General features: G+C 37.1%; 1 protein-coding gene across 1 annotated transcript in view; it reads right to left on the reverse strand.

Annotated features, from left to right (window-relative positions):
- The window catches only part of afg2a (AFG2 AAA ATPase homolog A), a 294269-nt gene that overhangs the window by 171529 nt on the left and 98981 nt on the right, over positions 1-23759 (reverse strand). The gene's annotated exons all lie outside the window — the stretch shown is intronic.

Genomic DNA, 23759 nt, shown 5'->3' on the forward strand with positions numbered 1-23759 from the left:
TCACTGAGATGAACGATGTGTGAAGAGTAAGCCCCCCCCCCTTCATGTGTTGTTGTTGTGATTAACAAAGATGCCACCATCATCACAACTGCCTCATACCATCATGTCAATAATTGTCTGGAGCCAATCCGGGCGCACATTGGGCGAGAGCCAAGGTACACCCTGGTCACCAGTCAATCACAGGGCTGACAACCATTCATACCTATGAGCAACTTAAGGTCACCACTTAACCATATTGCATGCCTTCGGTCTGTCAGAGACAGCTGGAGCACCCAAAGTACACCCACGAAGGCACGGAGGAAACATGCAAACTCCACACAGAAAGGCCGACAGCAATGCGCCTGAGGGGGGGGTAGAACAAAGAATCTTCCGGCTGTGAGGCAAACGTGCTAACCACTGCACCACCATGCACATTCAATCCAAAACTCATTTAATGCTTTCATCTTCACCTTTAAAGAAAAAAGAATAACAAAACATGATGGTGCACTGCTGAAGAAAATTTTTATGCCGCACTGTGGAATTACCATCTTTGCACCTGAAACCACATTGTACTGAATACATGCAACCCAAGCAGCGATGTTGTACAAGTGAGTCTGAGTACAGAGCTGCACAGCTGTGTGCCTGGTAAACACATGCATGAGGTGACCATGAAAACACACAAATATATGATGTTATTGTCTTACTGTGTGTGGTAAAATGTTTAACACGTGAACCAAACCAAATCTGCTAAGAGAAGACTGACAGCAATCTCAGTGTATCACAAGCAGCTGTTGTTTGCTCATTTCAGCTTCACATTGTTGGCCAAATCTTGACTGCCACGACGGATGAAACTATTTGGACACATTTTGGGTTCTTTAGGCTCTGTATATCAGCACATTAAATTTGAAATAAATACATAAAATATTAAAATGGCAAGTCTCAGCCATGTTGCAAATTAAACCTCAACTCAAACTAAAGTCTAAGGGCCTGATTTACTAAGATCCCAAATAGTGGGTACTAAATAGCTTGCACAGTGCAATAGATTGCGCATGCCATTTGCGTGCGTTTTGCGGGTGATCTACTAAGAACAACTGCGTAAATGAAAACAGGTGCAACAGGGTGGAGACAACAGTATTTAAATGAGGGCTTTGTGTCTTTATGGAGAGTTTGGACGAGCAGAAAGCTGCAAGCGTAAAATGGAATGTGATCAGGTTCTAGTGGAAGAGGTTAACAAATATATTGAGTTATAACATAAACTAAAATTACCAGAGAAACCGACATATGGGAGAGTATTTGTGACGAAGTCAATGCTGTTAGTAAAACCAAAAATATTCCACTCCAAAATTATTAACACAGGTGGAAAAACTCCGTCCTGTGTGTATTCTGTCATTGGGCCTCCGTCTCCTCGTCTCCACAGTGACAAAAGTCATCTGTGCGCAGCCGGTTAATACCTGCCCTTCAAAGGTATTATTTATAGACGCAGTTACCGTCAGAAAAATTACCTTCAGGTTTGGTTAATTCACAATGCGTGTTGCTAAATAACACATTTGCATTTTCTCCTCCCTGTATTTTGCGCACTAGGGTTGAAACGCCCCATATTACATATTCATTATGGCAAGCGTACTAAATGGACAGCGCGTACTATCTTGCACATTTGAAAGACGCAAACCTCAGCGCACTGCGTTAGTAGATCAGCTTGCAAATTTTTGCAGGTGATGTCAAGTTTGCACACGTTTTTACACACGCAGACCTTTAGTAAATCAGGCCCTCAGTCTTTAATTTAAGTTTAGGTTTATGTCAGTTTTAAAAGAACTGTGTGGAAGATGTAGTCCATGTAATACCTAAAGTTCAAGGGTTCAAATGTATTACGACACTTTTAAATGTGACTTGGGCAGCTGTGTGTCATTTCAGCAGTAGTTGTGGTAGTTCATGTCATACTGTTCCTGTAATACTTCATTAGCCCACACATGGCTCAGAGTTGACTGAGAATTGTCACTTGCTATTTATATTGAGATGGAGTTGTCAATCAATATGAAATGACTGTGCAAGTCAAGCTTGATTATTTTAACAGAGTGTCTATTTGTTTTGTATTTATATAACATATAACAACGTGAAAACATGGCGGACATTCATCTTCCACACAAGCAGAAAAGGGCGAATTTAGAAGGTTTCATCTCTAATGTTTGTTCTAAAGACATTTCTAGCGGGAAAGTTATATTATATTTTCATAATCTTTCCTCAGTGAATGCATACAAGCGTCAGTCTGTCAGTTAGAAATGATTTGTCCCCAATATCTATCTTCCGTATTAGCAAACATATTGAGCTGTCACATCACTACGTAGGACCAAAGCAGTGGCGTAATGGGTAGCATATCCATCATTAGTGCAGGAGACACTTTGCATTTTTGGGACTCGAGTAAACATACAGCTACACACTTTATCACATATGTAAAGTTACCATGTTCTTTTAAAAGGTTTATTTGAAACTCATAGCCTAACCCGAACCCGGTCTGAGTTAATATACCAGTCCAGTTCAGTTAAGCAAATCATTACCCGACCATTAACCTGACACACTGTTTCAGGTGTAATATGTGTGCTTTGATTGTGTTTCAAATAAAGGTGTTTATGTGTTTATGAATGAATCGCTACTGGTGCATTCAAACAAACCAGTCTTTAATAGAAAAGCATTTTTCCCAGCATGACACATCCCAAAATAGACTGTGTCTTATATACCGTTTTTTACGGTAGATAATGGCGAACGACCTGGTAGACTTAGCAGTCTTGTGGATGACTGGAAAAATCTTTGTATGATGAAGAAAAATAACTTTAACACTGCACAAAAGTCAAAAATACTCTCCGGGATGAATGCATGCATGTTCATTACCAGAACGTCAGAGGATTAACCACAAGATGCAAACCCCTGGTAAGCCTCAAAAGCAAAGGCCAAGTTGCAATTTGCAACAAATCCCAAAAAGAAACCGTTTTGGAACAAATTTTTGTTTGGTGGACCGGTGAAACAAAAATCAACCGCTATCAAGATGATGGAAAGAGGAAAGTGTGGAGAAAGAGAAGGAACAGCTCATGACCATAGCATCACATCGGCTAAACAAGGTGTACGTTTGTTACAGCTTGGGTATGTAACAGGAAGAATATATAATATACAGGAGCATTGTGTGTGCCAAATGCATTAAAACTCATTGGGCAACATTTCATCATTGAACAGGACGATCCTCAACACACAGCCAAAGCAACCAAAGAGCTTTTCAGGGTGAAGAGGCAGAATATTCTCGACTGGCCGAGTCAATCGCCTCATTTCAATCCGAGCGAGCTAAATTCCACTCACCGAAGGCCAGACTAGCATAAGCTGATGTTTATGAGTCCAAGACTTCAGGCAGTAATTGACTACAAAGGGTTTTCCACAAAATATTAAATATAATTTTGTTTGACGCCAAGTGTATCTGTCCAATTACATTAAAACCCCAAAACGTTAGACACAATATGTTAAAAGGCTATAATACCTCACACACAGTGTTCTCTATGTTGATGCAAACCTACTCAAATTACAGCAGAGACTTTAATTTTTCCCCAGTTTCAGACAATAAAGTCTCTATTTAACATCCCATGTTACAAGACCGTTATTGACTGTCATTTTGTTTTTTGTTTGTGATATTTTTATATTAGAAATACTGATTATTGACTAGTTATTTCATGTAATATTCATAACTATTTTGGAGTTTTCAAGTGAAACATGTTATGAAGTGACATTCTTTGAGATGTGCTTGGTGTGTCAGGGTCCCACTACCTAATCCCACTTATTGATGATGTGATTTTGTGTTAATAATCATAATCATAGCCAATAATCATGATAATGTTCTGTATGTATGGAGAACGTTCTGCTCATGTTTCAATACTACTCAATATAAAGAACAGATCCTGAAACCTGCAAAAGCTACACAAGACACATAATATAGATACCATAACAATTATGACTTATTTCATCCGGATATGCAGGGACTGAGAAACTGAGAAAGAGAGGACAGAAGAAAAGACACTGAGATGAAAGAAAAATGAATGAAATCCAACGAAACCATTTTCAAATTCCTGTCTGTTACTGTAACAGAGCAGAAACACATCCGTCAAGTTTGTCTCACTAATTTATACAGCAATTTGTACGGAAAAGGCAAGAAAAAGAACAGAGCAAAAGGGTACATTTTGCATATATTTGGAAGTAAGAGATCTTTATTTAATAGTTCCCAACTCTTGTTTTTTTTTTCTCTGTGACACGAGACAAGAAATGACATGAGACAGTCGGTCCTGATTGCAGAAAACGTCTTACAATTAACGTCAGTGAAACCGACATACTGTGACTTAAAGGAAAAGTTGTAAAGGAAAATAAATAAAAAAATTTGACTTGACTTGATTGGGAAGGAAATGATTCTAGTAACGCAACACCCACACTGTATAATTTTATTCCTGCACTCTCAACATTTGACCCCGACAATAACGGCCTCTTTCCGACTTGATCAAATCAGTTGTCACTCCCATTCATAACTAGAGTCATTTCCACAATGATGTATGTCCCCACCTTAGCTTTTGATGACTCTGTGTTGTTTCATACCTGCCTGATTGAGGTAAATTGTGGTGGAAAATGCATTTATGGTCACCCCCCCCCCCTCCACTATTGTGTCAATGAGCTAAACACTTAGCCCACACTGCTTTAGATGTATTGATAAGAGACGGGACGGGACGGGACGGGACGGGACAACCCCCCCCCCGATTTTTAACACATTTTTTTCTGTTAATTTAATTGATCGAACTGGATCACATTAGATCCAAAAGATAACCAGCAATCACACCAGTGGTAACCCTTGCAAGGTGTACAATAAAATAATCATCACCTTCATGCGTTTATTGCCCCTTTTCCACAAACAAGATCTAGCATTACATTCTCTGAAATAGACCTATTACAAGTTTGATTATCTTTACAGCTGACTCAAGTGCAACTCAGGGAGCCCTCTCTGGGTGTGATACTACGCTGTGGTGGTTTGTGTTAACCAAACTTCCACTGTCTCCACTGACATCACTACTATCACGGAAACCAAGGTTTTCTTTCTGAGTGTGTTTTGTTCTTGTTCTTTTTGTCTGACAGGTGAAATACAGAGACAGCATTGACATTTAGATCTTTTAGGTCATGAATTATTTTCTAGTCAATGTTTAATTGAAATGCCCACACACTAAGTGTAAAGAAAGTGAAACCTAGATGTATGCAAAGCCCGCAAAATGTACTTTTATGAGGCATAGTATTTGACCTACAGTTTCTCTGAAAATAAATTAATACATTGTTTGTTCCTTGAAAATTTGATTTTAAGATATTATTTCAATGCATTCAACAACTGGTGAAAAGCTGGGACCACCTACTAAAAGTTTGTTATACTTTTGATGCACAAGGGTTAGATTATTGTCTGACATTTAACCAATTAAATCTAGCTCAAAATCTGTGAGATAACAAGAAAAAAGTTGACTTTTTGTTGTCTCCCAGACACAAATATGAATAACAATTACAAACTAATTTACAGAAGACAGGAGGTTTAACACATATGTGATTAGTTGTGATAAACCGCAGGTGGATTTTGCTGATTTCATAGTAGAGCAAAATTGATTGTCTATCAACAGAAAATTAACCTCCAGAAAATGAAATAATTGACACATCCTTTATAATATTTATTTTAAAGGGAAAATGATTAACTGGTTGCAGTTTCTGAAATGTGACCGTTTACCAGTTTTCTGAGTCTAGTGTAGTCAATATATTTGTGTTTTGGACCATTGATCTTGATTTGAAGATAAATTGTGGAGGAATTTTTTATTTATTTTTAGATTAAAGGATCAACTGATTAATTACGGAAATAATCTGCATATTAATCGAGAATTTAAATAACACTTAGTTGCAGCTCAGAGCGTGGCAGATACAGTGACTAGTAGAAATTCTTAGCTAAACAAAACTTGGAAAGACTAAATTCTTTTAAATATCTTGTAGCAGTCGATAATGTAATAAATGTGCCAATGTTTTTATGTAATAAGCCGATAACGTAGAAACTTGCCAATAACGTGATAAAAGTCCCGAACCAATAGCATAATAACTATTGCCAATAACGTAATAATTTATAACGTAATAAGTTATTACGTTACATTATTGGCCTTAACTAGAGCCGATAATGTAAAATATACTAATATCACTTCATTTAACTTTTATTTATTGGATATAAAGTTTCACGCTTCCATGGCACTTAGTCTTACTATTATGTTCGGGTCAAATTGAGCTGTTTTACTACGAGAAAAATAATACAACTTCTTTCAACTTTCTTCTTCTTTCAAGAATTTCAAATATGCCGGGAGGGGGTCTGTCTCCATATCTGTCTGGGAATAAAGACTATTTGTTTGTTTAACGTGATGGTCAGAATGATGCAAGTTCCAACACATATGTTTGCAAACACAGACAATTACTCATACTATCATGGTCAACTCATGCTGTGTAATGTGGAATCTACGCCTCTTTGAGGATGACGTAATCTCAAATAAAAGTGCTAGCCAGTGACAGCCCTCCATTGCAGTGGCAGTCAAATACTTTGTTTGTTGCATATTTTTTGATTCAATTTGTCCATTAATTTCCACAAAATTCACCAGAAGTCATCATTTTACATTGCTGGTGTGAGAATAGTGGCTTTAAAAGAAGGACACCCCTTACATATTTGTTTATTCAGTTTAATATGTACTGCTTATGTTGATATATTTATTTATTAACATGTAGTTATTGTGGCTGCAATTAAATTAAGTAGGCAATGTACGTGAAGTAATACCTGCGTTTCACCACAAGATAGAGTTTATGGTTTGTGTTTGCCATCTGTCGGGAGAAACCAGTACATTGTTGTGCAGTACTAATGAAACGACGACAGAAGCGTGTTACTCACAATGTGCTGCTATATGTCTGTGTACATTTCAGATAACAGTAAAGTCAACATACAACTCTAAAGTGCACAGCGAGTGTTTCATTTCAAGTGTGCTACACTGGGTTGAACCCCATCCCCCACCTCTCCACACACACACACACTCTTTTAATTTTTCCAATATTATCAAACTGTCGTAGTTAATAATGATAATAATTAGACTACATTAAGCTATAGTCAGTTAACTTTGATTAAGCTCTCAAATATTTGTATATCCTCTTGCACTAAATATATAAGATGTATCTGGTCAGGTCTTTAAGCAATTATTTGAAAGACCTAATAGTAAGACTAAGTGCCATGAAAGTGTGAAACTTTATATCCAATAAATGAAACTTAAATAAAGTGAAATTAGTATGGAGTTAGATTTGTTTCATAATTATGTGTGTGTGCAGATCGACAATCTGTGTGTAAATGTGTAATCTGTAAATATAAACACCTTCCACAAATACAAAAAAAAGATTTGTATACTCACAAAACGGATCTGCAAATACACAAACAAATTCCACAAATAAAAATAATATCTGTGAATACATTAAATTAATTTACAAATAAATGAAAAGCATTTGTGAATCCTAACATTTACAACTTTCAAAAAAACATTTGTGGATCTCAGTTCTACGCTTGTGGATTTGCTTTTTACACAAACAGAGTTTTGAAACAAACTTTCCGCCGGTCCGAACGAAAATCCACTCGTATCACTCGGCCATTTTCAGATAGCAAGTGATCGACTACTGGTGACATCATTTCCGCATTTCAAAGTAAGAGCACGTCTTTCTATGAGCTTTTTTTTTTTTTTTAAATCAGCAATAAGTGACGAGCGTTCATGGTTTCATGTTAATGTCATACAGTGATTATTAGTGTGTGTTTATTTGATCTATGTATCTAGCACACACTTTCGTATACATTTCTGTTTGAGTATGAAAGGCACCAGGATGCTTGTGGGCCACGTTCAGCTCTCTAAAGCGGTGGATTGGCTGCTTCTTCAGTTAGCAGTTATCAGCCACCTCATCCTTCATATTTTTCATTTGTTCTTTCAGAATATACAGAGATATGTATATATATATATATATTCATATATAATTACAGATTACACATTTACACACAGATTGTCGATCTGCACACACATCATTATGGAACAAATCTAACTCCATAAATTAGGATATTAGTACGTTATCGGCTCCAGTTATTACATTTGTGAAGGCCAATAACCTAACAACTTACTACGTTATTGGTTCAAGACTTTTATTACGTTATTGGCAAGTTATTACATTATCAGCTTATTACATTAAAAAATGGGCAAATGTATTACATTATTGGTCGTTATTACGTTATCGGCTGCTACATACCTTAAGGTAGGAGGTTGGTAAATCCGCTAATGGCCTTACCGCTAAAATAGTCGTAGGCAGGGTAAAATGGTGGAGTTGCCATTTTATGGAATAAGAAGTATGATCAGCTGGCTATTGGAATAGACTTTAATTGTAATGATAAAAAGCTCATTATTTTGAACATTTATACACTCTTATATGAGTGTTATTAAAGTTAAGATGAATGTCCCAGTAGATTAGGATGTTTCATGTTTATTTATTCAGAACGCTTCCCGTATCTCTATGTTGTTAGAGATATCGCTGATGTTGATTCTTCTTAGTAATCACTCAATGCAGTTTTGCTTCTTATCTAGGAAGGTGTTTCCGGCTGATAACAGCTACACTTATCTCAGTGAATCAACCTCATGGCTCAATGACTGCACATGCACAGCTGATGCTCGTGACTCTTCCTAGGCTTAGTTTACATCGAAATTCGCAGTGAGATGAAACCGTTTTAGAACCTTGTGAGGAAAAGTTGCAGCAGAGTAAACTGGCCATCTCAGCTCAACTCAAGCCGCCTGGTGGCGTCACCAGTGGCTGGTTTTACAACGTAAAGCGTCACCTGTTTCAACAGCCAATCAGCTTGTAGCGAAGTCAGCCGGTCAAGTCAGTTACAAAGTGTCAGCTGGTGGAAACGGCAACGTTTTGGATGGAGAAAAGAGAGGATCACCTCATCAGTGTGTTTGAGGAACAGCTGTGCCTGCATGACAAAAAAAAGACAAGTTGACGACATTAATTTGCAAAAAGTCCCCTGTTCCTAAATTCTCAAACCTCGTTTCTCTGTTGTTTGCCGTTTCATTAACTGTAGAACCTCCGCTGTAGCCAGTAACTCACTAACACCATCCTCATTCATATTTTAAGACACTACAAATTATCCAGCTACAAAACAGTCGGAAACGCCATAAGTTAGAAAGGAAGTAGAGAGAGTTGGTCTTTCTATGCCAAAATGATTAATTACGACCTGGCCACTACCTAACCTTACATCCTTTTCTACATTGTTAAATTTAGGCAATCCACCTGTTGTCGTCTGTGGATTACAACATCATTGCATCTGATATATCAAAAGTAATGAAAATACAATGAGGACTCACAACAAAGTTGCAAAACAAGTCTTAATGATCTCTGTAAAGAAGTCAAGAGTGAGTTGTAAATAACTGTATAACATCTCTACCAATGAACAATTATTTAACAAATTATATCAAAGAGGGCTTTCTAGATGTCTAGTGAGAATCCTGGTTTTCTGGTCTGTTCATCAGATGATGCGAGTTAAATGGGTGAACTATCTGTACTATTCCATGTGAATAATGGAGTTATTCTTGTCTTTTTACCAGGAAGAGATGAGAGTATGCGAGTTAGCGAAAAGGAACAACAGCATAAAGTGTTGCTTGGGTCAGGAAAGAAAGAGGAAGGAGAGACAGCGAAGGAAACCGCAAGCATTTAAGTGTTGAGAGCAATGACCGTCTAAAACTGAAAGTCCTTGTCTGGGTTTGTCACAGAAGGACCAAGAAGGTTAACTTCCATTCCTTTGTAATATCACTCAGCCAATTTGTGTAGCCCCAGTAGAGAACTGAACCTTAACACTGGCAATATGTGTCTAAATGAAGAAATAACAGAGACGTAAATGGTGAACTGTTAGTTTTATTGCTTTGTTGAATAACCAACTGTTGATTTGATACGGTTTCATATTAACAAATATGATTGTTTAACACTGTACGTTTGGTTATGCTGATAAGGTGGAAGGGCACAGTTGCAGACATAGTAGCTAAGCTGAGTGAAACAGCATATGTGCAATTTTATTTAAAAAAAATTATGTTATGTTAAAAAACTTGAGAGAACAGAATGGATTAAAAACTGGAACCTGATGCTCCAGACACATTTGTGAGGCATGACACAGTTTTCTCAGCTAACGTGATGCTTTGCCCTGGTGAGTTAACTTCGAGTGTATGACGCCGCTAGCCGCTATTCAACATTTTTATCATTGTTACCGCCATTGACTGATTGAACCGTTAGCTTAAGTGCTAATTAGGTCAATGTCAATTCCCATTCACTTATGCTAAAGATGTTAGCTGTCTTAAAAAAACGCTGAATCTACAATGTCAACGTGCACAGTGAGGATTTACACCCCGAGAACGATTATTCGGTTATTCCATTTTAATGACCCATCCCTAGTTGGAACCTGCTGGCCATCTGGGCCTTCTGTGTGGAGTTTGCATGTTCTCCCCGTTGCCTGCATGGGTTCTGTCCAGGTACTCCGGCTTCCTACCACAGACCAAAAACATGTAGCTCATGTCAATTGGTCACTCTAAATTGCCCGTAGGTGTGAATGTGAGTGTGAATGGTTGTTCGTCTACTATATGTTAGCCCTGGGCATCATAGATAAAATCGAATATCACAATATTTTTGACCAAATACCTCGATATCAATATCAAAACAATATTGTAGGGATGATTATAGGTGCTTTCAGAAAATATTTACACAATGAGATTTTTGATAAATAATCATCAGTAATTTGGATATAATGACAAAGTGGGTAGAGGCAAATAACAGTCTGGTAAATTCAGAAAATTACATCATTTCGCCGTTATGCAGCCGTTAAAACCAGAAAAATAATATAATAATGCAAATAAGAGACAGTCAGAAGTAGGGAAGACAGAAAATGTGTATTTCTTAGTATGTCATTAGCATTACAGTCTGTATGCAAATTTCTAATCATTGTGGAATATATTTTGTTTTTTTGTTGGATTTTTTCCTTCTGTGTCCTGCATAAAGTCTAAAGTTTGAATACATGACAAAACATATGAAACTGAAAATGAAGCAAAGTTTGACATTCTGTTAATCTGTAGTTTAACTTCAGGTCAAGAAATGCAAAATAACTAATGGAAAGAACAACCGGGACTTCCCATGTATGGACAACATGATTAACGTGCCTTACTGTAGGTGTTTGTGGTAAAGATCACAATACTCTGCTGGAGTTCCTGAGTTTGCACTGAAGAAGAAACAAAAAAGGTTATGCCTGTCATGAGGGGCTTCAAGTGATTGGTTCAGTTCAGCCCTTATTTGGCTATCCAGTACTATCAAAATCTACCACACGAATGAACGTTATATGACACACACCAGATAGTAGCTTAAGAAACTGCAAAAAAAATGTAGAAGGTAAGAAAGTAAGTAAGTAAGGGAATAGGGAAGATTTCTATGACCAATTTAAGATTGAACAATATGCAGTTATTCCTATATTTTCTTGAGATTTTGGTTCTAAACATCAAACAAACCTGCAACACTGACATCTCAGTGAAAACGAAGGCATGTATTAACAGGAAATCTGCACAGGGTCAAACTTGAGTTAGGCCTGGATTTGAATTGTGCATCTGCAATAACATATACGGCATGTGGTGACTTTAGATTAGTTTTAGTTTACCCACAAAAGATAAAAATCAAACACATGGTGAATGTGATAAGAACGTCAAGAGCGTTGTAAATTGAACATATTGGAAAGTTAGAAAAATATAAAAAAGGTACTTCCACCTTGATATCAAAAACTGATCTTTAGTGTGGGCAAGGACATGGAAACCGCAGGGATGCCCCCACGTTGTGACAAATTCCATGGATTGAAATTTCCCCACCCTCTTCAATCACGTCAAAATCCAGTCACATTCACTATATTTGGTGACTCCTGAAAAAAACCCAAAACTGAAACCTAACCAGTGAAGCTCTCTCATGGAGACAGACAAGTGACGACTCTGTCTAAGGTGACAAGGTGCGATAAGCAGAGGTTGTTGGCACGGCCATCTCTGCTCTGGGATTCTCAGGGGAAACCCCAAAATACGTAGCTGGTAGAGAAATCCCTTCATTTTTTATCTTATAGACATGCTCCATTTTAAATAGTACTAACCCTAACCCTTTTTAGTTAAATCAAGGCCACTAGTCTTACTTATATAGCAAAATAAATCTTTTTAACACCCAAAATAATGTTACGCAACAAGTTAAGTCTTTATTGCTACTAAATCCTAAAACCTGCAGTTATATGATTTAGAGCATGTGACTTGTTTGGATAAAGTTTTCTATGTTTATTTGATCTTTTGCATTCAGATGGGGGGGTGGGGAGAGAGACAGAAAAATTGCTAGGGCACCTGCTGCCCCAGCTAACTTCAAACCCAAACCAAAGGCACACAAGTGAAAACAGGTTTGTGGTCTTGCAAGCTGCTCACTCTCAACAGCAGTAAATACAGAACAACACGCTCACTTTCATAATGATAAGAACGATAAGAAATGCCAGGCAACATCAGAGTTAAATATCAACACAACAAATATGTATATTCAGAGTTCACCAAATACCAAGTTTATTATATTAACATGTATGGAAAATCTCAAATGAATGAAAATAAAGAATCATCAGTTAAAAATTATCCCTGTAAAATGTTCTAGTGATCACCGTCAGATAAGTAACTCTGTGCCCCCCCCCCTTTCTTTTTTTTAAATTTTGGGTTTTCACCATGCGAGTTGTTAAGGGAAAAATGCACCATGATTAATAGGAAAAATATGCTACAAGAGCACACCTTTAGTATTCCTACCCACTCATTTTAGAGCAATATAAATGAGCACTGCACAGGTTGACACCACAATCCACCGATCAACAGATCTATTGTACATCCTCACAGGAAGCTGAACTTAAACTTTTCAAGAACTTCAATATGGAGCACTGTTTCACACTCGCCCTGATGCTGCTTCTTGTAGGGCAAATTCAAGCAAACCCTATTACTACTACTAAATGGGTTGAAATGGAAGATCTGGAATTCGAGTTCATGGATAACGTCTCATGTGTAAGTTATTTTATGATTAAAAAGGCATCTAATTGGTGTGCAAGCACTCAATCAGACAATCTGTGACAATGTCTACGTTGGTTCAGAAACTTGTTTAGAGATCCTATTACTGCAAATGTTTTGATTCTTTGATTTTATGATAAGGAATTTATGTTGTATTTAATGTATAAACTGTGTTATAGGAAGTTTGTTACTATAGTTATAATTATCATCCTGTCATGATCAAGTAAATGCTTCAACTAAATGTTAACACTAAAACTGTCTTTTCCTCCATTTTTGTTGCAGCCCAACGTGACTTTCAGTTGTCCAACAAACGTGACGGTAAGGGATCACTGCAAACCACACACACATTCAGTATGTAAATGCAGCTTTCACAGATAGCAGCAGCCATACCTGACCTCAAGTCTTTTAAAATATCTCTAGAGCTATGCTTACATCACCGGCAGAAACTGCACTTGCTTAACCTTTGCTGGCAATCGTAGTGTCTACCACAAGAGGGAGAAGATCTGTTTTCTCACTATTGCTAAAAAAAAAACCCAACTGTTTCTCAAGCACATATGCAGGCAGTTTAAGACATTTAATTCCCATTTTCTTGAAGTAGCACTGGGAAAGATGCCGTTGATGTTATTCTTAAATTTACTGCACAGTAGATTAAAACCTGATTAACACATTATATTTTCAACCAATCATTTTACATTAATGACAGCATCAACTGATTTCTACTAAACTTTTTACTGACTTTTGGTTGATTTTGATCCCTTTGACTACAGTGTGGTGCAGCATTGGAGTGCTTCACTGAACGCCTGACAAACGGCACGACTAAATGTGAAGATGATGACAGTGTAATTCAAGGCACACTGGAAGTTCTGAAAGGAAAGACTGTGAGTACTAACAGTGTTTAATTGCTTTATAAATGATTTCATTAAGATTTAAGCTCCTCACTCAAAATGCACAATCCAATACTGAACCAGCCTCCTCTCCTCATATCCAGGTGCCACAGACCCCTTGCGAGTGGAATATCGAAGAATCACCTAAGACGTTCCACAAGTTTATGGAGGACTTCAAAAGGTTGATAGAAAAAATCAACAACCTACAGTAAACCCTGACAGCGAACGACTGAAGCTGACCCAAAAAGATGCTTCCTCTACTTCATCACTATTTAATATTACACACTGCAAAATGTGATGTTATCTCTAAGACTTTAGAAACACTGAATATAAGTTCTCATATTTATATATTTATTTATTTATTAAGCAATTGATGTACCACATCCATGTACATGACAAATGTGACGTTTGCTAATAAAATGTGAATCAATACATACGTGAGTTCTGACTTTGTGCTATACACTGAAACAACTGCTCCCTTTCTGATGGCTGTGGTGACCCCACATACAAGTCACCATGGTAACAACATACGTAATATTGGCTATATGTCACTTGTGTAAATTGTGAATTTGCCTTCTTGACATTATGATTAGCAGATGGATTTTAAAAGTAGATTAGCTTTTGAATTTGGGTTACTATAATATATATAATCGTGTTTCTTCATCTGATTGTTTAACCTTTCACTACAGCCCAAAATAAACTGTAAAATAAGCACTCAAAATAGTCCTTCTAAACTCCCTTCTGGCAAAAGAGTTGAGAAACATGACTGGAAATGGTAAAGACCCTGTTAAATGGTACAATTTAATTTAATTTGGGAAAAACATGCAAAGCACTATGTATTATGTAGGAGTTTAAGATCTAAATCTTGGCTAATTTGCTTTCAGCAGCCTGAAACCTCAAGCAGAAAACAGAACACTGAATTATTTGCATGCAAATATGTTAAGTATTGTGACATATTTTTTCCTGCCCGCTTCACAGCAGTGACAAAAACACAGACAAAAGTCTTTTTCATACATTTAATATGCAACATTGCTGCTTTCATCATGGTTTTGAAGTGGAAGCGTCATTTTAGCAGGTGAAAGATGTGAGATTTTTAAATCCATTGCAGTAATGCTGGAAGGTGAAACCAAACACATTTCCCTTTTCTCTCTCTCACTCTCACTCAGACATGAGACTGACAAGTTAAACTGCCATCACATTAACAAACAAAGTAATGCATGATAGAAATCTCTTGTGTAAAGAAATAAAACCTGTTTTGTCAAATGTGTGATATTGGGCTATATAAAAATGGACTTCAAAATAAAGTTAACAAGAAAATAAAAGTAATTTTGTTCAATTATCAATGCTTTAATTTTGTTCATGTTAAAAACAGCATGTTAGGTATATTAACTGTAAATGAATATCTAGAAACCCCCATCATCTTCTGTGTGGATACTATTTGTCGGGCTTCTCTTATGAAGTTAACACTGTCCAGACAGACAAATGACATAAGCTCTTTAAAACATCTGAAATCACCTTTGTAAAGCAAATATAACTTCCTCGCTTCCATTTCACAATACATTTACCGTGCAATGCTGGACACAGTCATTTATTATCTGCATGCAAGAGAAAGTGTCCTTTCACACTAAGTAATGGCGTTAAGTGAGAGTCATCACAATCATTGTGTATGCTGATGAAATTCCTGGATGATGCTAAGATGAGATAATTATCTTATTATGATGATAAATCTCAGAGATGGGACAATAAATTACTTGTACAACTTTATTCATTTGTAGATTTAAATCTAGAGGAAGAAAACAAAAGACAACCGACCTCTCAAGGATAACTACCTTTTATTACTGTACTTCAGAATAACTTAACTGAGTATGTACAGCATAAGACCTTGGTTAATCTTTATGATAAGTTGATATGGAACAATATGATAACATTTAAAGTTAATGTTTTATTCCTTTATTGTAAAATGACCTGCGTTGAGAGGCAGCAGGAATACACCGGCAAATGGTGGAGGCAGCACCCCACACATGAAAGTGAAATTTGGAAAGACTGAATGGAAAGATAACTAGCAGCAATGACTGATGGTTGCCAATGAAACAATAAACCAATATAATTAAAGGAAGAACCATTATTTCCTCTGTTATTTGAGCATGAACTTTGACCTTGCTGAGGTCGGTGCAACATGCGGAAGACGCAAACAAAGAGGCGCATTTATCCCACACGGCATGCAATAAACTTTCAGTATTAAGCACTAACCCAAGCTTCATATCTTTTTGTGAAAATTCCTTTGGAGTTTTCCTGCTTTGATGTTGGTACAACAGTTGTGAATATGACCCCCAGATTATGGTCTTATCAGTGACTATTTCACTGATCACATCATGGTGAATTACCATGGGCAGATTTAAATATAGCCATGACAGCTACAGCCCACACTGAGCCATTTCCCCAGGACATCATAAGATGAATATTTCAAATAGCTTTTTGTCTCCTCTTCCTTTTACTTCTGTTCTGAAAAGTACTACATAAATTAAGTATAGAATATGTTCTCGACACATTAAAAAAATTAAAAAACACACACACTTTGTGCGGGTCAACTCAAGATCACACAAAAACCACCGGAACATGTACAAATAATATCAAGTGCCACTTCATGTCACACATGGGTGAGCAAGCAGAGAAAGTAAGAAAAGAAAAAAAACCCTCTGAACCACAAACTAGGGACATCCAACCTAGTTTCATAAGAGGCTGAAGCTGAAGCCACTTAAGGGATTTTACCGCGTTGTTGTAGCATCATGAAAAAAAAAAATCCCAACAGTCACCTAAAGGAAAAACAATGCTGTATGCATTAGGTGATACACAACCAATCAGCCCACCCTTTCCACCTCACAGCAATATAAATAAATCGAGCACACAGGGTAAAAGTAAACCAATTCAACACCTTCAACAAACAACTTTGCTCATCACACTGACAAGCTTTCGAGCTCAATATGGGACCCTTTATCATGATTGCCTTTTGGATTGTTATTCTCTCTAGCTGTCTTCAAGCAAACCCTATACCTAAATCCAACCCGGACGACTGGGATATCGATTTTCTCAGGGACACGGACCTTGTCAATTGCGTAAGTTATTTCAAGCTGGGTACTTTGTCTGTACTTAGTGGGCTTAGTACTTTTTGCTATTTTTCTAACATAGTTCAATGTTTTCTTCTCTCCACAACAGACATCAGATTCAACTTTCTACACTCCAACAAATGTGGCGGTAAGTGTGCATTATGTTATCTCAAGATTAGGCAAAAGCAGTATTTCTAGGCATTAGAGAAAGAATGTTTGAGATTATAGATAAGAGTGAAAAAAGCTTTAGATTTTTTCAACCATAACAGACATTTCAATGAATCACAAGTAATAATGAAATATGGAATATAAATGTACTATCACATACCAAATATGATGATGATGATGATGCTGATGATGATGACAGGCTGTGAATCGGTTTGTGAATTTAAAGTCAGAAAAGAAAAAAAAGTTATGCTGGGTACTCCCCACTATCAAAGAGGCTTAAGCTTCAGGGTTTAGCTGAGCTCCTCTAAACCACATGTAAAAGGTTCTCTAGTACAGGAAATGAGCTTGGCAGGTGTTGATACTTCTCACAGCTGTGTGACAACTTCTGTTTGCTGACTTCTCAGCATGCAGCCAGAAGTCTCTCTCTCTCTCTTAGTCAGAGCAGCAGAAGGAAGTTAAAACATTTGCTCTCTTTCAGGATCACTGCCTTACTTCAGCACTGGACTGCATTTTGAGAGAACTCAACGGGACAGCCAGAGATGAATGTGACGACAAACACAACTACATACACAGCCAAGCTGAAATTATGTCTGTTGTAATCAAACAACGACAAGGATATATATATGTAAGTAGTTCTCCATTCTGTGTTGCCAAGTGTCATTGATTCAAAAGAAGAAGAAAAAAAAAGTGTGACTAGCACAATGTGAAATTTGCTCAAAAAGGGACTTAATTGAGTTATTGTCTTCTCCCCAGCCACTGAACAACTCTACTGAATGTGCCTGCGAGGGATGGCCTCTGACTTCTTTCCAGGAGTTTCTGAACGGGATGGAGTCTGCACTTCAGCAACATAACAGTAATTCCAGTAACTTAAATTAGATTCGGCCTGCTAAGACTAAGATGAGGCAACCTTCCTACTGCAGCTTCAACCTTTGCGCCGCAACTTCACCACCAGCTGTACAACGAAACACTGCAGGAAGTCTACGGCAGCTACAGTGCTGCAAAGAATCGCCATCTAAACTTCAGCTGGTAGGAGATGGCGTGACCAGCCACTGACTGAAAAGCAAGTGTTTTATGTAACCAGGCAACATCTACATGTTAAGGGATGTCTTTATATGAAGTGATGCAACAATTGTGAACACTGCTTGCATTTAGAGCCATGTCAATATTACTATTCAGACGGGCCAAATATTTATATTGAATATTTTTTTATATTTTAACTACATATTAATATAATCTTTTGTTTGAACAATGACATATGTAAAGTGCCAGTCACAGGTTTGGACACACTTTCTCCTTCAAATGAATGGGAAGGTGTGAGGCCAGTACTTGTATTTACTGCTGTGAAGTGTATTTAAAATGTTCTCAGTAAATGTCCAACAATGCGAATGTATTTGATGTAAACTCTTGTTAAGCTCTAAATTTCTATTTATGTATGTATTATTATTATTACGTATTTATTGATTATTTATTATATTCTGTGTGTCGGTGCTCTAAACCTGAAGTTAACTTAATAAATATTATCTTAAAAAGTTACGTTATGAGTTGTGTGCATTTCCAATAAGAATACATGAGTAATGAAAAACAAGCCAGTGTAATGCTTTGAAAGCATGTCCTCAGAAGACTACAAATATCTTTGTCCAAAAAAACTATTTAGCCCTTGTGTATTAATTGATTAATGTGTCTCTGGTTTATTGCCCATAGAAAAAAGACACAGAATGAATCGTGTCATAGAGGCAGAATTTCTTTCTCAGCATTAACAGTCATGAAATTAATGTGGGAGAGGAACACAGGAATAGGTGTGTGACCTCTGTAGGAGGTTGAATTTCCTCAACGTTAAGGGCAATAAAAAACTAGTCAGGCTGTCCACAAGCAATGAGTGTGGAAAATTAAGTCATAGTGATGTCACCAGCAAGTCATTTAGGGAACAAATTCAAATTGTGTACAGTCCCATGGTGTTTAGCTGCGTGTGCAGAAAAAGTAGGTCCACTTCACTTTTTACCATCAGCTAAACCAAAAAGTGGTCAGGTCTTCTTCCTGCAGCACTACATTTTAAATCCTATCTTAAGACCCATGCTTTTGAGTTTTCATACCTATTAGCATGACTACATGATTGTTTTTTATTTTGTCTTGCTACACAGATGTACCTATTTATTTCCAGTTTAAAAATGTAAATGAATTTTAAACGTCAGCTAATAACAGGCCCTGATTACACTGAGGAAGAGAAAGAAGCAGAGTAGATGGAAACGTATGAGAGGATTTTTATTTTATGATTATGAGGAGCATTATTTATCTTATATTTAATTTCTGCACTGATTCCAACAGTATGTTTGTGCCATCTGGCCAGTCAGGTTTATAATGGTAAGCGCAGATGTGACAGTGTACACATTATGAGCATGTTTGAGTTTAAAATGCAGCAAAATTGTTCAGAAAGTATGGTTAGCAAATATCTTTCCATTAGCCAACTATTGCATGGTTTCAAGTTCTTTAAGTGGAGAAACTTATTCACTCTTGGTTTATTCAGTGGATGGTAATCATCACCAGTTTTTAATTATTTCAACTTTGATTCAGAGCTATAATGCGTTATGCCACATGTAGACTGCGTTTCGCAAACACTGCAAATTGATGCAGAGGCCTTAAGCAGCTCCAGTAACTGTTAGGTTATCTTCACACATTCAAGATTATCTATCACATTCCAATTGTGCAGCATGCGCTGATAATGTTACTGCAAAAAAGCTGCTGTGAGTTTAAAGTACATTAGATAGACAGTATTATATGAAGACATTTATAATATTTAAAAAAGGCTGCAGAGTAATATGCTTTGTGTCAAACATACCAGTCCCCCCCCCCCCCCCCCCCAAAAAAAAAAAACCCAAAACACTCAAGACTTATTCATGCCATGGGGAGTTACTGCTTTATCTTTAAAATGGGATCTTTTCATATGTAAAAGATGTTTGGGGTTTTTTGCCCTTATGAAAGAAGCTATTTGATGTGATGTGCTATGAATTGGTACTTTGACAATTGTTTTACCCTTTATTCATCAATGTAACACTGTAGGCTTCAAGGAGAAAACAGCTGAAATTAAAAATACACGGAGGGGCCTGTTCTGAATGTAACCACAATTTACAAGAATGCAGTATATTACAAATCTTCCTGCACATCACTTCAGCATAGGTGCTTATGTTTCAGAGAGCAAAGGTCTCAAAAGTTTTCACTTTGTAACCACATAAAAAGATGTGTTTCCTGTTTATCTCTATACTACTCTACTAGTAGCACCTCAGTGACTGAAGCCAAAAAGGGGGGGGGGCCTCGGGCTCACGTAGATTTTGCATTAACACTTTACACACACATTACATTACAATGTAGTCTCAGTAGTTTTATTATTTATTTATTTGGTAACATCTATGGCTCCTCCTGTGGACATCCATATGTGGAGGCTGGTGTATGAACAGATTATGGATATAAATATAGTAAAACCACTGTTCATGATATAAAATTCTTTGTCTTATTAAATTGTTGACAAATAGAGTGCATCAATAGACACTTAAAAATGTCCTCATGTTTGCCTTATTTTACAATGTATGAATCTGCTTCTGTTTTATGAAAACTGAATCAAAGATCCTGGTGACGGATGACATGAGGCCCTGACTCACCGCTGTAAAACCTACTGTGTCAAAAAACTGCATAAATAAGACCAATATTAATAACATTAAGGTTTGTAGACACCATGAGAAATGCTTTAAGCTACAGTCCAACACAAGAATACATCAGAAGGCAGCATTTAATTAATAACTGCACAAAGAACATTCAGAATTAGTCAAATTCCAACAATGGTGTCATTTTACAGAAAGAGCTGCCTGATATTAGTCATAGCATGACTGAACAACATTAAGGAAGTCTTAAAAAAGGATGATTGGAAGAGGGGACTTTTTTAAGTTTGAGAGATGTCCCTCTTCTGATTTATGGGACAGATCTCAATTACGTGTCTTTTGAATATTAAAACTGTTCCTGCTAAGTGGAAAAAATGAATAAAAAACCAATAAACATAAAATGTTTACAAAATGTTCTGGCTGCAGCAGGAGGAGGGAAATGTATATGCAGCGCTTTGCAAAGCAAGGCCTTCTTGTGTGCGGTACATCAAAAAGACACAGTTTTGTCCATGTGCTGCCTTCAATGTTTTCTCTCTACATAACCATTTAATAGAAGTGGGGAGATAAGTGTGACTTTTTCTTCAATAAAATCAAAAACAAAGAGCTCTGGAGATCTGCACATCTGGAGCAGAACCGTACAAGTTAATTACGAGTGCTCCAATAATCTAATTCAATCTGCATTCAGCAATTTTAATACATCTCCAAACTGACAAAATTATAAATTCCCTATGTGCCATCAGGGTTTAATGCAATGCATTACATAAAGTCACACTCTGCACTACAAATGATGTAAATGCAATGAAGTAACAGGGAGAAAAATAGCAAGTATGAAATCTAGAGCTGTACATACAATGCAAAAGTTTGATCCTTGGACACCAGCTCCTGAATGCATGGGTAATTCCTTCTGTAAGCCAAACCAGTAGGAAGTAAACACACCACTCCATTCACAAGACTGCACTAAAGTAAATGATCTGCTGCATCGCATACACAGGAAACCAAAGCATTTCCTGTTTGCTTATGTGTGTAATAAGAGGCAAACTCTGCATCAACATGGGGGGGTAACTTGTTTGAGTCTGATGACATGCAGCCCTGTGTATCGGCTGTGCGGAGCCACTTCACACTACAAAGCCCCCAAAAAAGATATCAGCATTCAGATATCACTGAAATCAACACTTATCGATGTCAACTGCTGATAAATTTACGCTTGTGTCTATCGGCCAGTTATAGAGAGCAACAACAAGTCATTGACACTCAGGCCAAAGCCTGTTCTCAGACACAGACAGGAGCAGCAACCTGCAGACACAAAGAGATGCAACAGATCGTTTTTATCAGCCAGCAAAACATAGCAGCTACTTAGCATGTCTAGCTGGTTAGCATAGCTGTGTTGTGCATAGCCCATCGACTGTCTAAAAATAAAGGTGTAGCTGCAGTGTCTCAGGTTTAACAGCACCGTGCTGGGCAGGTGACGTGTGTTAGTATGCATTTTTTAAGATGTCCCGGCTCTGGTTTAAAATCAAACAGCTGACAGACTGTTAATCCTACCATGGAGAGTACAGTACCAACATGTTTGTTTTATAAAAAAGGTACTGTAATGTAAATTCTTATTATTCATCTTCTCTGATACAAATGAGCAACTATGTCATATGATTAGGTGTATGTGTGTGTCATAGTCTGCTGATTGAGTGAACATCATATATGTTAAAATCTACTGACTCACCATTGTCCTGATTGTACACACATTACGACGTGACTATTGTGCTTACATTGTTCTGATGGTAGAACAAGGTCATCCTTTCACGAGATAATGTATTATATATAATCTGACTATTTCCTCTGCTCTGGGCTCATTCGTGCCATCTCAACGCTTGAGACAGCAAGGAGTACGTCCGCAGACGACTGAATAAACTATCAGAAAGACAACGAACAAGTTTGTGCTCCTTAATATAAAATTGCCAGAACAGTACCAATACCAAATTCCAGGTACCTGTACAAGTTCAAATCTGAACAGTACCCTGGTCGTTAGTCCATGGATGTTGATTTAATTACATCCATGAGCACACCAACACTGTTTGAACCTGTAGTGAGGCTAATTTGAGTACAGCTGAGAGTGTTGAAAGCTGTTTGAACATTTACCCGTTCTCCCAGCTTCAGTTTTTTTAAATAAATTTAAATTACTGTACTTTTTGGTGGATGTTGTTATACAATGAAAATGTGGTCAGCTCTGACTTTCAAAGCGTTTATTGGTCATTTTGCATTTTTGCGAGGTAAACGTGTACTCTACTGCAGCATTGAGATTGGAATGATTTATCTTTATTGATTCATCTGAATGTGTTAGGCATGGTTTACTAAGACTGCAATCATGTCAAGCGTTAAATGAAACTGAATATGGAAACAAAATAAGGAACTGAAAACACAAAACAGTAACTTTAGTAAAACCAGGCGCTGGTCTGTTATGTAACATTCACAACATAACTTAATTATAAGTGCAGTGCCTTCGGGAACATGAAGGAGGATTACAAAAGTTATGTCTTTTCCAGTACACAAAATAGTGTGAAATACTATTTTAAACAGTAAAACAATACAAACACCGCATGTCCTCATCCCTATATAAGTGTATATACATTAGTATGTCTGAAAGAAGCGTAACAGAAAAAGGCCTGCTCTAGGCTGCAAACAATTATGTTTGCCTCATACTGTAAATGGCTTCTTTTTTTTTTTTAAATACAAATCTAATATATTTGTATTTCTCTTTTGAACATAATCATAAGGGGTGAGGACTAAAGAGTTCACAAA

This window comes from Scomber scombrus, chromosome 9, assembly GCF_963691925.1.
Source record: "Scomber scombrus chromosome 9, fScoSco1.1, whole genome shotgun sequence".
Lineage (NCBI taxonomy): Eukaryota > Metazoa > Chordata > Actinopteri > Scombriformes > Scombridae > Scomber > Scomber scombrus.